The sequence below is a fragment of the Hydra viridissima genome, unplaced genomic scaffold, assembly GCF_058129835.1.
Source record: "Hydra viridissima isolate aposymbiotic clone 2 unplaced genomic scaffold, HvirCarnegie_v1 scaffold_1, whole genome shotgun sequence".
Classification (NCBI taxonomy): domain Eukaryota; kingdom Metazoa; phylum Cnidaria; class Hydrozoa; order Anthoathecata; family Hydridae; genus Hydra; species Hydra viridissima.
Genome location: NW_028324300.1, coordinates 1,231,462 through 1,246,483, shown reverse-complemented (window position 1 = coordinate 1,246,483; position 15,022 = coordinate 1,231,462). Strand labels below are relative to the sequence as shown.

The window sequence follows — 15,022 nt, the reverse complement described above, 5'->3', positions numbered from 1 at the left end:
GCGTAAGTATTCTACTTTTTAAAAAATACCTGTTAATATGAAGTTCTAAATAGAGATAAAGCAATCGAGGTCGATGTGTTTCGAAGTCGAAGTCGAAGCTTCGACGTCGCAAAAAGTCGTGTGTGAACGTGTTTCGAAATCGTTAAAAGTTGTATGAAATTTATTTAAACGGTTTTCAAAATCGTATTACTTCGAATAAAATATATTTTCGCGGTTTTCAAAACCGTAAAAAGTTGTATAAAATTTAATTTCACGGTTTTCATAATCGTATTAGTTCAAATAAAGTATATTTTCGCGGTTTTCAAAATCGTAAAAAGTTGTGTAAATTCGAAAATGGCGTATTTTAAAACTGTTTAAAATTTCTAACGGCTTTCAAATTCACTTCCAAATATTTAACTGTCTTCGAAATCGTTTGAGTAAACAAAACGAGTGCATACAAAAAGTAAACAAACGAACGTCGCGTGACTTCGTTCAGGTTTTAAGCTCAATGACTTCAAGTTCAAGTTTAATAACTTCAACTTCAAGCTCTATTAGCAAAAATTTTAAAGTGAAGTGAACTGATAAGCCATATTTTAAGCTGAACTTGTATGTGGCTGTACTAGTACTGTTATGCTCTTCCTTTCTATTCTCCTAGACTCCTACTCTATCCCTTAGATTTGGAAAAAATCACAATCGATGAGAAGCTAACTATGTTCAGGTTCAAAGACATCGGTATAAAGTAAAGTGATGTGATAATTGGTTTGGTATATGCTAGCAATCTCTGCCCTTCTATTTCTTAATAATAAAAATTTGAAGTATACACTACAGTAACATTTCAGAAACACAGAATGTACAAAAGATATGCTAAAACCCTTTCATTTAATAATCATACTAGATTTCATAAATCCAATTTCTTAAACATGTGAAAAAATTATTTGCATATTATCGATTAACTAATCTAAAATAATACTAGCATGCTTCGCAAGTATAGAATATTTTGTTGTCCGCTTCCAGTCTTTCATTCTCATTTTTTTGTGCAAGTTCCTGGCCTTGGGAGCCTAAATGATGTCTGTCTCACCTTTCCAGTTCAACAATACTAGAGTTTACATTTTTTTATCATCATCATCATCATTTTGATTTCTGTCTGGAGCAGATCTTGCTGCCATTTGCTCTTCCATGGAGTGGTATTCCCAAATTTGTACAAAGGAGTTTAAGAGATCGAAGTTCTCGTTGATGAAGACCAACTTCTCAGTGGTTTTTGGAGACAACCTGCATCTCTTTTCGTGGACCACCTGTCCAGCTTCACTAAAAGCCCGCTCACTTGAGGCACTTGAGGCTGGCAGGCAATAATACTCCCGTGCAAGTCCTGCCAAGATGGGCATCTCTTTGCGATGTGTCCTCCACCAGTCAAGGGCATTAACCTTCGAATCTATCACAGTTGTTTCTCTGAATTTTGCCCACTCAACGGAAATCGGAGGACCCTTAGCTGTAGCATTTGTCTGCCTGATTTGGCTGGACACAGTCTAAAAGAAAGGAAGGAAGTTAAACGTTTAGTAAACTTCGTTTTACTTCGCTTTCTTTAATCTAAAATTGTTTAAATTCAAATAATTTTTAAAAAGTTCGTTTAACTTTGAACCGCCTCCCCCTCTCCCCCGTATGGCATCGTATCCTCAAATTAAAATTTTTATGACTGTTTGTTCGATTGCATTAAGATTAGTAGATGTATATTTAACTAGTTTTAAAGAAATTTATTTTATATTATACTTAATAGCTATTACCTTTGCTGCTGCCTTCCAGAATTCAGTCTCACCATCATCTTCAAGAAACTCATCGGTGATCTCATCTGAGACATTGATTGTACCTTGCTGGTTTGACATCCAGTCTGCTGTTGTAGGATGACTGGCTTTCAACTTGTCAAAAATCTCATCCCTGACACCATAAGCGTGCAGTTGGTGGCCTTTCAAGAAGGGGTGCAACAGGTAGCCTACAGCATAAGGCATGATGTCACATCCTCCTCTTGGGAATCGTTTCTCAAGTTCTACAATGAGCTCAATCATGAAAGGATCTACTCCAGTGACACTGTTCTTTCTTATTTCTTTGACCCTCAGAGAAGCACACCTATCCACAAGATGAACAATGGCTGTCAGTGCTCTATCCATTGCAATTTTCTTATCACTCGACATTGACTCAGAGATGACTCGGCATGTGGTCAGGAGTGGCAGAATGGTTGCAACCAGTTCAAATTGTTCATCCGTAGGAACGGGTGTGGTCCATTCCTTTTTGTCAGCCCGGAGAGCACACAGCACACTTTGAAGATGGTTGATGTCTAGGAGCATCATCTGGACAGAGTTCCATCTGGTTGCACAAGGAGCAGTGATCTTTCTGTAGGGCACTGAAACAAAAACTAAAATAAAATTTCGCAAAAAACTTCGCATGAAATCGTAAACTCTTAGAAAACTTTGTTTGAAATTAAAAAATATTTGTAAAAATTTGACATTAAGTTGTAATACTTCGTATTCGTATCTACTTAAAATGTTAAAAATATTACCATTCATCTCGAGGCACTTCTTTTTCAACACCCCTTCAGCAAGAGGAGAGTGATGGACTCGGGCGGAGATTGTCCTGCATGCATCGATAGCAGTCTTGATATCAGGCTGTTTGTTGACAGTCCTTTCTAGGGCCATGTTAAGCTTGTGGTCAATGCACGTGATTGAACCACTTTCAAGATCAACAATAGTCTTTGACTTCCTCAGTGCAGCTTTTATATTTGAAGCTTGATCACACACAACAACCCGCTTTTTGACCATTTTGAGTGACTCAAAACGTTTAACCAAGTTGTCCAACTGAGTAGCAATGTTCTGACCAGTGTGCTTACCTGGGAATGGAACAACTCCAACAGTTACCTTTTGTAAAACAAACTCTTTGGTGATGTAATGAAGAGTCACCGCCATGAATGGGTCGTTGTTGCGTGAGGTCCAGATGTCAGTGCTGATTGCAACTCGGTCGCAATGAGGAAGCTCCTTGTCAAACATGCTCTTCATGGCCATCTGCAGATTCCTATAGACGAGAGGTAACTTGAAGCGAGCCATGCAGGCACCACTTTTAACCTTAAACCTTGAGTCAAAGTGGGCAAGCAGTCTTTGGAACGGGATAGAGTCACATATGGAGAAAGGCTGATTGTCAGTTGCAAGGTAAATTATGAGCTCCATGTCACCACGAAGTTGAGTGGTGCTCTGTGATGGATAGCACAGATTCTTTCTGGCTTTTAGAACCCTTTTTCTTTTCCTGTGACCTAAAAAAAATTGTATACATTTGTTAACATTGAATTAACCCCCGATTTCGTTGTTTACATAAAAAAAAAAAGTTGTATAACTTCGCTACATCGCATCGTAAGATCCATTATGTAACTAACTTACCAGTGCCAACTGTTTCCAATTCATCTTCTGCCTCTTCAATTTTGTCCTCCTTAGCAGCTTCTGCCTCATTCTGTATCTTTTGATTCTGACACATTTCGATGTACTCATCCTTATGGTTGGATCGCAGGTGACAACTCAGGATCGATGTTGACCCAGTATTCATTTTTAGGTCCTTCTTGCAGATATTGCACACACCATAGGCCTTATCTCCTCTGTATTTCTGCAGGAAGTACTGCCAAACCAGCGAGCGATGGGTCTTTGGCATATTTGTTTAATGTTTTGCAATGTTTAAATCTTGTTAAATAACATAAACACAGTTATACGATTTTCATAACCGTAAAATTTTGATTTACAACATTTTGCGGCTCTCAACATCGTTTTAAGTTTTAACGACTTTTAAAGGATTTCAAAATCGATTTAAAATTAAAGCTACAATTTTTTACGGCTTTCGTAACCGTTTAATGAACTTTTTTTCGAAGTTGAACGGATTTCAACTTCGTTTAATTTAAGAAACTTCGCCTAACTGACGGCTTTCAAAGTCGAACAAAAAATATACGATTTCGAAAACCGTATCTCGATTGTTTTATCTCTGGTTCTAAATGATAACACGGTAAAATGCATTCTTACAGCACATACGCCAAGTACGCAATGACAAAATGGTCGAAAAGTTTGACAACAAAATCTGTAACGTAAATAGATGGATACGCTCATACCTACATAATACAACCCTCCATCTGAGAGAAAGGGATTAAATAGATTTAAATCAAAGGCGCCATATTTTAAATTAAACTACAGTTTATGGTTACATTTTAAAATTAAAATAGAGTTTTTTTTATCTGCAATAAACTCGTTTAATGAAGTCACAACGCGGTTGTTTTCTCAATGTTAATTCAAAAATTATTTATACCAAAAGTCGAAAATTCCAAGCATGTTTCTGCAACAAAAGAATCATGATGCGCTATTTTCTACGTTTAAATGCTAAGCTATTTACTAAACGCTGGATTTTAAGCTCTTTGTTTTAAGCGTTGCAACTTATTGCGCACGCGTAGGACTGTTTCTCTATCTACATAATGTGACAAGGGTTCCTCTTAAATTTGTACGAGAACCCTCATTCCATTATAAAATTTTTAAACTAGGTGTTAATTTTACAGTAATGCGACTGCACAAAGATTAAAGGAAAGTAATCATGCTTTTGTTACATTACTTTTTCTAAGTGCATGTCCTCAGTAAAAGCTATGGAAACTCTTCGGTTAAAGGTTCTCTCAATTCTTTGCCTTGATCATTTTTATTCAATTTCTAACCTATTAGACCAAAAAGTTGATTTTATTTATTAGTGGCTTATATTTGGATTTTTTCAACAATTTTTTCTGACCAATTATATATCACCTCTTCAGTAGGGTAAATCTTTTTTTTGACTTATGAAATTTAATCTTATATAACCAATATTTAGAGTTATCTCAATGGTGGCAAAGTTTTCAGCCCTCTAATCGTCAGACTCGGATGTCTACATGCATCATGGGCTCTTTTCCATGATAGTTGTAGGATTGCATTCTTAGTTACCGATATTGCAACAGGAATGTCAAACGTGACTGGCTTTTGCTTTTAAGCAGGACAAATAAAGTTGAGTTGTTCCCCAGGTCTGATTTTTCTTTTTTAATAGTTGGATATATATAAGTAGACATCATTTATAACATTGAGAACTTCTGAGGTGTTTGAATTTTCGAAAAACTTTTGAAACAAAAAATTCGGAAATCAGCTATAACTAATCCTATAAAAACTAAAGCACTAAATAAAAAAACTTTATGTTAACAAGTTATATTATAAGTCTGAATGCTAAAAATAGTATACTTTATATTATTTACTTTAAATTATAAACATTAAAATAGATTATATTATTTGATCTATTTTATGTTTTTTGATGCAAATTCAACAACGCTGGATTTTAGCCATATTGCACAATCTTTATGGTTAATTCTTCGTTTGTATCTTCGCCATGTTTTTTTGAACCCATGATGAAAAGCTTCTGTTTTCTCACAGTAAACTCCTAGGCCGCAGTTGAAAGAATGAAGAAAAGAAAGTATATTTAATACTGCTGCATGAACTTTCCATGTAAAAGTGAGCTCAATACCCTTAAACGTGTCGTGCACATATTCAATTAAATCTGCATAGAACTTTTTAAACTCCAGAACAGCATTTTCGATGTTATACCCTGCTACCATACCAAATGCTTCTGGTTGAAGGCATTTAAACTTTCTAAGACAGTTTACAATTAATAACAATTTATACTTTCCATCATTTATGAATATCCACCAACTTCAGGAACTTGCTTGCATCCTCAAAACATGATGTAATTTGAGTGTAACCATTTCTCAAACAAAAGCCATAACCTAAGCAAAGGTTAAAGTTGTTGTAGTGTTCATCCAAGGACCTAAATGTTCTTTTGTTACCAGGCTCTAGAGTGCAGGATCCCTCATAGTATATACAGGTGTACATCCCAGCATAACTACTAATTCCGAACACTGAATTTGCACATTTAAGATCAATTGCAATATAATACTTGACATCTTGTAAATTCAGTGCCTCAATAAGCTTCCAGAGATAACCATAAGCTTCAGAAACCCCCTCAACAATTGCTATAAGAAAGGATCTCTTTACTCCAACATCTTCGAGCTCTGAATCTGACGAGTTTTTTCTTGGGGATTAAAAACATTTACATTGACCTTAAGGAATCCATGACCTGAATCCACAGCTATCCTCAAAGTGGAGTCATGTGGATTTATTCCTCTTTCTCCAATAATGTGCTATATAAATGTAGATGTATCTTTTACATGAACCAATGTTCTAGTAAAAACTTCTTTTCCATCCATGAACTCTTCTATACAGGTATGGAGAGCCTCAATTTTTTAAAAAAAATTTTCTTTAATGCAGGTTTGAGTTCCCGTACTAGCTCTGTATTTGTAACAAAAGTTCTTGGTTTGATTCTTTGAAAGCTCAAGAGATTTAACCAACTCCATAAGAGTACCGAAGGAAACCTGTTTCAGCTCAATTCGGTCACTTTTCTTGTCTGGAGTCCCAACAATAATGTTTAAAGGAGGACCTTGAGTAACCAACTGAAAATTCTTTCTTTTACAAAAACTTTCAGCCTCCATCTTTTGCTTCAGTATACCTAGCAACAGACATTAATAAAATATGTTTAACACATGGGCTGAAAAGTACCGGGCCTAACAAAGAAAGCACAGCTTTTTTTTTGTTCAAAACTAGCTTTATTCATTAACGTTATCTCCATCAAGAGCAACGCAATCATTCCAGCGCCGCTCTAACATTTCAATACCACTTTTGTAGAACGATTTATCTTTTGCTTCAAAATAGGCCTCAGTTTCAGCGATAATCTCTTAATTCGTGCGAAATTTCTTACCGCCGAGCATTTTTTTCAGGTCTGCGAAACAGCCAGTAGTCGCTGGGAGCCAAATCAGGCGAATACGGTGGATGTGGGAGCAATTCGAAGTTCAATTCATTTAGTTTTGCAATTGTTTTGATTGACTTGTGACACGGTGCGTTGTCTTGATCAAATAAAAAATTTTTCTTTGCCTTATGCGGTCGTTTTTTTGCAATTGCGGCCTTCAAACGCTATATAATATTCACTGTTGATAGTATTTCCTTTTTCAAGATAATTGATGAATATTACACCACTCATATCCCAAAATACCGAAGCCATAACCTTTCCAGCCGATTGTTGTGCTTTCGGGCGCTTCGGACGAGGTTCACCAGTTGCTGTCCACTCAGATGACGATCGTTTTAATTCCGGAGTGAAGTGATGGATCCATGTTTCATCCATTGTCACATATCGACGTAAAAATTCCGGTTTGTTACGTTTGAACATGGCCAAGCACTGCTCAGGATCATCAACACGTTCTTGTTTTTGGTCAACAGTGAGCAAGCGCGGCACCCACTTTGAACATCCTTTATGTACTTTTAGTCAATTTATCCACTCTAATCCTCATTTTTATTTTAATTTTTATTAAATTTTATCTTATGTAAAATTAAAGTTTAAGTATATAATAAGTTTATTACAACTTAATGTACATTTAAGTAATAATACATGCTAATTTTTTAACAACACGTGTTATTGAAAAACTTTCATTTTTCTCAATTCCAATTTTTTAGTTTAAAAAATCTGTTTGTAAATAAAAAAAAAAGTTTGTATTAAGTAGTAAGATATGATAAATAATTAAAACAAAAAAACATAGATTAGCATGAATTTTACCTTGGTTATCTTCTCTATCCAGTTCCCCAGGTACTCCACCTTTTTCATGTTGAGGTTATATAGGTTTCTGTGACAATGGTTACAAATAATCTTGGGATAGTTTAGTACTTCTAAACTATACTGGTTTCAGACGAATGTTTTAAAAACTTTTTATCTTTGTTTCAATTGCAGGAGTGATCTTTTGAATTTAAGTTGACTTTTTACTGAACTGTGAAAGACAAACAGCACGCATTTTATGTTAACATTCCGCCATTGTATACGCAATTTGTTAATTTCGCGGGTTTTCAACCGAGTTTCGCCTAATTTTGTTAACATTTTTATGGTTAAAAATAATGATTTTTGAGCAAAATTTTTTTAACTTTATCCAACCCCTCAGAAGTTTTAAATTTTGTATTTGGTGTCTGCTAATGTATATCTAACTACTAAAAAAGAAAAATCAAACCTGGGGAACAACTCAACCTTGCGGTTACTCAGGTCCACAGTGCAATGTAGAATCACTTTACAGTTCTATCTTAAAGTTTAAAGTATGTGCTAGAGCTTAACTGTAAATTAAGAAAGTGAGTCCAAATATTTTAAAAACTGTTACGGCAGTGTGGTAATTTAGAATTTTACTTCAATTATTTGCGGGATTTCTCAATGTTAATGATATAAGTATTGTTGGGTTAACAATGCTAAATAACTTTTTTTAACATTTCAAGTTTAAAGTAGTTTAATTTTTGATTCCAAATGTTAAATGAAATTGCCCTTTCTATATTTTTCAGATTAATTTGAAATCAAAAATGCTATCTGTAGTAAATAAAAGAAGTTCTTAAACCATAAAATAGCGTCATCGCAAGAAGAGCGATTTCTCTGAACTCAATTATCTTTTGTAAATGTCGTCTAAGATACTTTGTCAGCGTCTAAAAGAGATTTAAAAACGCTAACCAACCGACAACAAATGAAACTGTTTTGGTTTTCTAATTGAATTATTTTTATGTGGTGCGAAAAACAATTCAACATAATACACACCAGATTGGAAACTGACAATATTGCTAGTTACTCGGCTGTTGGATGTATAATACTTAGGACTCATAAAGAAAAAAGTCTTCAAACCGAAAGATCTTTTCATTTCAATTTAGTAATTGTCAAAGGCTTGGGGCATAACTCTGATAAACTTGCCCCTATCAGAAATTCGATTTGAAAACTCATTTGAGTGCAGAGTCCAGAGATTAGCAAACATAAAAACAGAGTTTAAAAGCAACTTTCCCAACTTTATTTACTGAGAAGGAAACTTTTTTCTGACCTAACTGAAGAGAGAAGATTGATCTCTTGCCAGTGTTGCTTTCTGGAAAAGAACTTTCTCAGTTACTCACGGTTGCCATCCGGTATAGGTGAGGCTATTTTTTTGAGTCCATTGAGTATTTGGGCTGAGCCAATAATATCCGAGCTACATGTTTTATAGAACCACCTCGAACACTGTTCAAATATTTTGTGTCTGAGTTCCTAGATCAGTAACTTAAAAAGGAGTTGCTGTTGTTGGCTTGCATGCATCACAAAACTGATTATTGGAGTAGTTATCCAAATTTCAATAGGAGTTACCTTCTCTACCGTAGTTTAATTCTTCAAACGCTACTAAGAATACAAGTCAATCATAAAGCGACCAAATATGAACCGGGAATTTTAACAATAGTTGTGACAAAATTGATGGAGACAGGCAAATTGTTAATTTTGCCTTCGAGCAACTTAAACTGCGCAGTTGACAGATAATTGTAAAGTGCTTATGAAAGTTGTTATCTTTTCGTTGCTGCTTTTACTGACTGATAAGTATGATTTATCTTGCCGGAAAATTGTATCATAATGGCTGGATAAGTATGATGCAATGCTCTTGGCACTTAATCACAGGATCTTGAGTAGAATCATTTAATAATTAAATATTGTAATTTTCGTTTATTTTTCAAGAGCAATTTTCTTCATCCCTTTTATTTAAAGATAAATTTCGTTCTATTAGATGCTTTTTACCATCTTTATTCAAATATCTATTCTTATTTCTTCTAAGTTTATTACCTTTTACATATTTTCCATCAAGTTTATCAAGTACAAAGTTTACTGTAGTGCTGCCATTTTTTACGCACATTTCAAATAAGGTATTATAATAAAGTTTAGGATTACTATTTGAATCTTTTTTAAAGCTCAGTATAATTCTTTTATCTCATAGAAAAGTTCTCTGGTTTGCAAGCCGGGGAATATCGAATGTTTCGGATTTCCAAGGAATAACACTTTTGCAAAAACAATTAGGCTCAAATAATTATACTCTTGATGCAAATACAGTGAGGGAATCAGTTCGAGATTTCGAGACTTTTAACTCTCCTCAAGGAAAGGTTCCATTGCAATATGATATGGTTACTTGTACTCAAAATGCATGTGATCAAAGATGAAGTTCCTTTTCCTTCACATCTATATATGTGTGTGTGTGTGTGTTCTTTTTAGTTATTTTATTTGTTCTTATAATTCTGTATTTTATTGTTTACCTTAAATGTATTTTAATTGTAAAAATACCTAATATAAAGTTAAATATTAAATTTTCATTCTCACTTCCCATTTCAAAGAGGATTTCCATAACTTTAATTTTTGTTATTTTGCATTTATTTTTTGAAAAATTTTGAAAACAGTTTGCTAAGGTTTTACAGAATAGTTCATCCGGATCATTATTCATTTTCATCAGTTCAATTTGTTGTCATTCATTACAGCTTTTTAAAGAGCAATTTGTAATGGGCAAATTTTCTTTTTTTTTTTTTTTTTCATGTGATTTGGCGACGAGAAAATCATTCGTGGTGAGGCAATTGAATTTACAACTGTTTCATTTTCCGTTAAAGTCAAAATATCTCTTCAACTTCATTCTTTAATCGTGTAGTCTGTTTTCAAGTACTCTGTGTTCTACTGGATGCTGCGTTACATAATTATTACATTTTATGTTTGAATTAGCCAGTTTTCCCCTATAACATTTTTCTAAAACATAATTTTATGAAGAATTGACATGATTGTAGTTGTTCCCCCCCCCCCCCCCTTCTACAGCTCCAGATACGGTAGCCTAATTTTTTTTGGCGATTCAAGCATCAACGAAGATTTTCTCTCAACCTTGTCCATGTTGAAGTCAGAGTTTTTTCTACATACAAAAAAAAAAAATTAAAAACAAACAAAAATAGGTTGTGTTAGTTTAAAATAGTTTATGTTAGTTTAGGTAAGGTCTACTTACTATTTAGGCATACACTGTAGGTCAAAAGTTTCCGTACACTTGAATTTTGTTTAATTATTTAATTTAAACTCCCATAATTATTTTTTAAAAATTCAAATATCATATTTATTTTATAAAAGATACATAGAGTTTCTATATAAGAAAGAAAAAAATAGACAAAAAATGAAATAAAAAAATTACTAACAACACTATTATTATTATTAAACTGACTTTTTGTCAAAAAATAACCCACGAGGTTTTATCACTTTTTTTACGATCCATGGCATCCTGTTAATTAATTATTTTGAGTGTAATTGATAACCAGGATTCTTCTAATATCTGCCACAGGTACTCTTTGAATGTTGGACATTTTGGTCTGGCCTTTCTGTCCAATTCTTACTATAGTAACTATTGGGTTCAAGTCCGGTGATTGGGCTGGCCAGGTCATGTTGTTGAGGACACCATTATCCTCTTGTTCCTTTATATAATTCTTACGTAATTTTGAGGTGTGATTAGGGTCATTGTCCTGCATAAAAACAAAACACCGACCAATAGTTCTTAAGCCAGAAGGTATAGCATTGTTTTCTAGAATTATTTTATGTTCTTTTTTCATAATACCCTCAATTTTAACTACGTCACCTACACCAGTTGAAGAAAAACATCCCCATACCACAACTGACCCACCACCATGCTTGATTGTCGGCATACTCTGGGATCGTTTTTTCTTTTGTTGTTCTTCTGATGTAAATTCTACGTCTTTGCCCAAACAGTTCAAATTTGGACTCGTCGGTCCATAGTACTTTTTCCCAGTCTTCTGTCCAATTTTGGTGGTCTATAGCCCATTGTAACAGTGGTTTCGTAGTGGTTGATGAAATAGATTTTGAATGATTCCTATTAAAGCCTGAAGTTATTTCCGGGGCCGTAAGTCTTCGATTTCTTTTACTCATCAATATTACATTATCTTCTGCTTTTGTCGTTTTTCGTGGTCTACCAGATCTTTTTTTGTCTTCAAAAATGCCTGTTTCTTTACATCGTTTGATGGTATCTTGTACAGTACTTCTGGCAACTTGTAATTTTTTGAAAATTTTACGGACTGAATAACTTTCTTTATGTAAAGTAATTTTTTTGGAACGTTATGCAACCGTTAACGGTTTTTTACCCATATTTTTAATTAAACAGTCGAATTATAAAATTTTAAAATTTTTTTGAAGATTTTTTAATGCAACTGTCGTTAATACCAAATGAAAACTAAACAAAACTAAATATTCTTAATCACTTTAGTCCGATATCATTATATTATAAATATTTCCTTCATGTTTCAACAAATAGATAACTTTAACAAGACCAAACTCTTAAGAGTAATGTAACGCTATATATCAAGTTAAAATAAACATTAAAAAAAACAATGTTACTTAAACACTTAAAATTAGTAAGTTTAATTATTGTAAGTTAATATTCTTGATTAATATAATGATACAGGATATATTTTAGCTTTTTATATAAAAATATCAACTGTCCGGAAGGTTTTTGTCTGCAGTGTATATTTGCTGAAATTTTGTTGCCAAAATAAATAGCTACCTTCTTCATTTAATAAAGTAAATATCTGCCTCCATGCTTCAACTTTTAAAGGTGTTTCGTTATATGCGCAAGTTTTTGTGTCCCAGAGACGCTAAATTTTGTGTTTTTGAAAATTTTTTTTTTCGGAAAGCAATTTTATCAGCATCAGGTGGGTTTTCTTTGCGCATTACATAAATATCTGTTCGCCTATTTTCTTTGCGCATTACATAAATATCTGTTCGCCTAGAGTTTCCTAAAAATTTAAATGCAAAGCTTATTTTTAGCATTTAGCTATTGCTTACCATACAGCTTAACAAACTATATACATGTAAAGCTTTTTTTTAACTAGTACAAATTTGCTGTTTTTCAACTGAGTTTTAAAATATGTTAATCAGTACTGTATGGCTTTGAACTTTCTTTAAAATTACGCAGTAACACATAATTTTGATGCAAGTTTATAAAGGCTAAAAAACAGTATTAACAGTTTTTATTAGCATTAACAGTAAATATTTACTTAGATGTATAGCAAAAATGCAATTAATTGTATGTATCTCAGAGTTCACTCCTGGTCGATTAGGAGCATGCTTCAACACCTTTCTAATTTCGTCCTCGATCTCTTGTTCATTCGCTCCCTTGATGATCTTTTTCAAGTTTGTAAATATTTTAAAATAATTTATTTGCAATAGTTAATAAAAGTACCCAATAAATTAGTAGAATAATCAACTACCACAAAAATGGTTTGTGAGAAATTATTGTTGCTAACGGCAACTAAGTATTTCGACCAGGGATGGTGAGTCGCAATTGAAGTTGAAATATTTTAAATATTCAAGTTTAAGACATTTAGAAAATTTTGATCGAAATTGAAGTTGAAATATTTTAAATAATCAAGTTTAAGACATTTAGAAATCTTTTCAAATTAAGTCGAAAAAACTAGCTATCTTCAAACCTTTTAAATTTATATTCAAAAAAAATTTTCGTGGTAAAAGAAACTGTTTTAAGTTCTCTTTAAAAATGTTGAAGAATTCACCAATTATAGCAATAACAAATGAATTTCTTTTTTCATTTAAACTCTCTTCTCTAGTTTTTCAGTCAGCAAAAACCTCATTGAACATCTTTCATTTTCAATTAATATTCCGCGGATTACAGCCAAACATTATGGAACTTTTTGTTACTGACAATCTTTTCAGGATTCAAATAAATGTGTGCATGTATTGAAACACAAACCTTTTCAAATGAATCAACGTCATTTACAATTCATTTAATTCTTTCGATAAAAATAGTAACTAAACCTTGATTAAACAACTCCCAAGCAATTTTTCTAACTTTAAAAATATTGTGGTTGCTTAATTTTCTTTACATCAGTCTATCAAAATGTTTGTTGTTTATGTTTACATGCTTTTACAAAAAGTATAAAAAAATGCTGCAATATAACTTCGTCATACTGAAGTGTGAAATAGAGTCACTAAACATTTATGTACCAATTATTGTACACCTTGCTGATAAATTTTATCACTTTCTCTCTATTGCCATATAGTTCCAACTCTTCCAGCAATAACACATTTGTGTTTCCAAGTGTGCCGGGTATCTTTTAACTTAGGTTATACGCTTTAAAAATGGAATGCATGTTTGAAGTTAGGGGATTGGCATGTTCAAAAATACTGTACTCTTTAACTATATATTTGTAGAAAACTTTTAGCAGCTCCTTTATGCTATTTGTAGAAAACTTTAGCTATAACCTTTTAGTAGCATTGTTTAGTATTATTGTTAAAAATATTTGTTATATTAGGTTGGAGTGAAAAAATGGATTTTAAAGTTTGAGCTAGAATAATTAAAGTGTTTATGGTCCATATTAACAATCCTCCAAACTTACATTAGTTTCTTATAACTTTATCACCGTCTTTTACCTAACTGAAGTAATTTCGAAGTTTTTAAATTTTCATTTTTGAAAAAGTTTCATTTTCGAACCATAACTCCCTATGGTAAGTATTTACACATTTTGAAGTTGCGGTGACCAAACCAGCAAATAACGATTTACTTACTGTTTTGCTTTCCCTTACCTCATGGTATTTTATTGCTTCTGCTTTTATTTTAATCTGTTCTGTTTAGTTGCTATGAATTATGAATTGTAAATTTATAAACTGTTGTCGTAGACTATAGTAGTGCGATAAGTAGTTAAACATAATCCAACTGTAAATGCGTGAAAGAACACAAAGTTCCGTCAAACGACTTTTTCTTCGATTGAACATGTTATATGTTTGAATTGAGTATAGCTTTAGGATTATGTTTTTAGATTCTTTCGTTTTTTCTGTTCACAACAATAAAACACAGCCAGTGTTGATATCTGGGTGTGTTTATTTATATAAGTTTTTAGTTCGTTTCAGATGCATTTTTTACAAGCTCTACTATCATAAGGATCACATCAAGATCATTTAATGTTAAAAGTTGCTTAAAATGCTGAGTTGATTGAATTTCATAGTAAGTCAGTTGATTGTCGATCCAAGACCAAATATTTTCAATTGGGTTGAGATCTCGTGATCTAGGGCACCAGGGCATCACATTGAGCTTTTTTTCAAAAAAATTTCTTTGATTGAGTGA

At 33.0% G+C, this 15,022-nt stretch overlaps 1 pseudogene; it reads right to left on the bottom strand.

The window, feature by feature from the left end:
- Positions 1-5,687: 5,687 nt before the first annotated feature.
- On the bottom strand, positions 5,688-6,589 carry LOC149892822 (uncharacterized; annotated as a pseudogene).
- Between the last annotated feature and the right edge of the window lie 8,433 nt (positions 6,590-15,022).